This window comes from Myodes glareolus, chromosome 1 (assembly GCF_982192425.1).
Source record: "Myodes glareolus chromosome 1, mMyoGla1.1, whole genome shotgun sequence".
NCBI lineage: Eukaryota > Metazoa > Chordata > Mammalia > Rodentia > Cricetidae > Myodes > Myodes glareolus.
In genome coordinates this window covers 7,331,910-7,334,500 of record NC_142026.1, presented here as the reverse complement: position 1 = coordinate 7,334,500, position 2,591 = coordinate 7,331,910, and positions in this window count along the sequence as shown.

Here is a 2,591-nt window from a genome sequence, read left to right as displayed (position 1 = left end):
TTTGTTTAAAGACAAGGTTTCTCTATGTCATCCTGGTTAGCCTGAAACTTACCCATTCTTCTGCCTCAGTACTGCCGTTACTGGAATAAGGCAATTTGCCCACCTTGGAAACAGCGTTTATGGATATAATGGTTGAAATAAGTTCATTGAGTCCAGCCCTGATCCAGTAAAGGAATGGTGTCCCTATGAGAAAAGGAAGTTTGTAAAGATGCAAAGATGCCATCTAGAAGCCAAGGGCAGAGACCTGAGACCTTTCCTCCACAGCCTCAATAGAAAGAAGTCCTACCCACACCTTGGTCTTGGCCTGCAGCCTCCAGAACTGTTCAAGCCCGTTTGTTTGTTTGTTTGTTAAGATTTGTTTATTTACTAAATATATATATATACATACAGTATATATACTATATATATACAGTATATATATACATACATACATATATATACTATATATATATATATATACATACAGTATTCTGCCTGCATGTATGCCTGCAGGCCTGAAGAGGGCACCAGATCTCATTACAGATGCTTGTGAGCCACTATGTGGTTGCTGGGAATTGAACTCAGGACCTTTGGAAGGGCAGCCAGTGCTCTTAACCACTGAGCCATGTCTCCAGCCAAGCCCTGAGTTTGTTGGTTGTCATGGGTTAAGGCAGCACATGCGGACTGACAGGCATGAGTAGAGGCTGCCGGCTGGTGAGTGACTCGGGAATGCGCTGAAAGGAAAGCAGAGCTTGGTACTTTGCCTTAGGGCAGACGAGGGACCCCCTCCGAGATGCCTGGGAGGATGGAAAGAGTTGGATTTGGAAGAGGCCGCAGGTTCTAGTAGGAGTCTCAGATTCCCAGCTTTCAGAAAGGACTTCAGAATATATTTTTGGGAAATAGAAGTTGCTGGAGAGCCAAAGGCGTGGCTCTGGTTCTTGTGTTGGAGCACAGACTGATGTATCAAAAGGCTACAACCTTGTTAATCAATTAAAATATCTACCAGTGCTAACGAGAGGGAGGAGAGGCTTCTGGAATTTAGGACCCTGGCTCTAGATACCACCATTGTTTCTCTCCGCCATCTTTCTCCCCAGTTCAAGAAATCAACAAGTCATTATTTTAAGCCAGCCTCAGGCCCTTCTGTAAGCTCTACAGAGCCCCCGTGGAGCATCTCTTTCCTCATTTTAAGGTCAACTAGATGGATCCCCTTTCCCTTCTATTCTCCTTCCTGGGCCGAGCTTGCTCCCGGCTCCCAGTCCTCAGGCCTGTCTAGCTTGCTGGCCCCAACTGCCAAGGGCTGAGTTTCCACTGCTCTTGCTGCTCACTCCTCCCCCACACCAAACTCCTGCCTCAGCCTTAGGAAATGCAGAGAGATGGGGCGCCCCTGAAATCTGCACTCCCGACTAGGGAAGTGGACAGTCTCTCAACAGTCCAGTGAAGAACAAAATCACAAGAGCCCCACCTGGCTTGTGAGACTGCCATTAATGAGAGGGCGTGGCTCTGAACCCAGCTTTGACCAACATGTTTCTCTCTTTTGCTAGTCTCTAGCCCCTCTTAAGCTACTGAAGGGCTCTTTGTTTTTTTTTTTTCTATTTTTCATATTTGGTTATTGGGAGTGGGCAGGCATGTGTGCTGAAGTACAGTTGTGGAGATCAGAAAGACCTAGTGGGAGCTGGTTCTCTCCTTCTCACATGTGGTTTAAGGGAATCCAACAACTCAGGCTACTGGGCTCAGCAAACAAACCTGAGTCATCTCTCCATTCCATAAGGAGCGATTTATGAATGAGTCCCTCACCAGTGACTTCCTTTAGCTGCCTAAGTACCTGTTTGTATCTCCTTCTTCTAGATCCTTTGTTTTCACCTGATTTTTTACTTTATTCATTGAAAACAATTGATCAAACTCAAGTTTTGTGGCTTGGAAAAATAAAAAGAAAGCCAGTTCAGTCCAGGCTCTTGGGCTGATTCACAGACGTGGTCCCCAGTAGCTTTGTATATAAACTGGACACTTCTTCGAGCAAATGCCCTAAAGCACTATCACCTTGACAGGACCTAGAGTCATTGAAGAGGCAGACCTCTGAGAGCCTTGAGGGAGTGCTTAGAGTGTGTTAGCTGATGTGGAGGACTCACCTTCAATGTGGTGGAACCATTCCAAGATGCATAAAAAAGAAAAAGGAAGCTGAACGCAGCATTAATCACTGTCCACTTCCTGACTTTGGACATGTGACCAGCAGCCTCCTGCTCCTGCGGTCATACTTTCCCACCACGATGAAGTATGTACCCTGGAACTGTAAATCACAATGCAGCCTTCCTACCTTCAGTTGCTTGCCCGGTATGTCACAGTACTGAGACAAGTAAATAAAACCAGCCAGGGTCATAGACCTGGGTTTCACTGTCACAGAGAGCTCCGCACACCGGGTCATCCTAAGAGAGGAGCAGCTTTTTATAAAGAAGCACCACCAGTTTGAGCTCTGCTTCATTATTAGACCTCATCTGCGGTGACCCATAAGTCAGCTGTGTTTTGTTTTTTAACCATACTCTCCAGTAAATCCCCTTGGTCACCCGGGAAACGCTGTGGACTGAATGGGAATTGTTGTTAAATACATTGTAAATAGG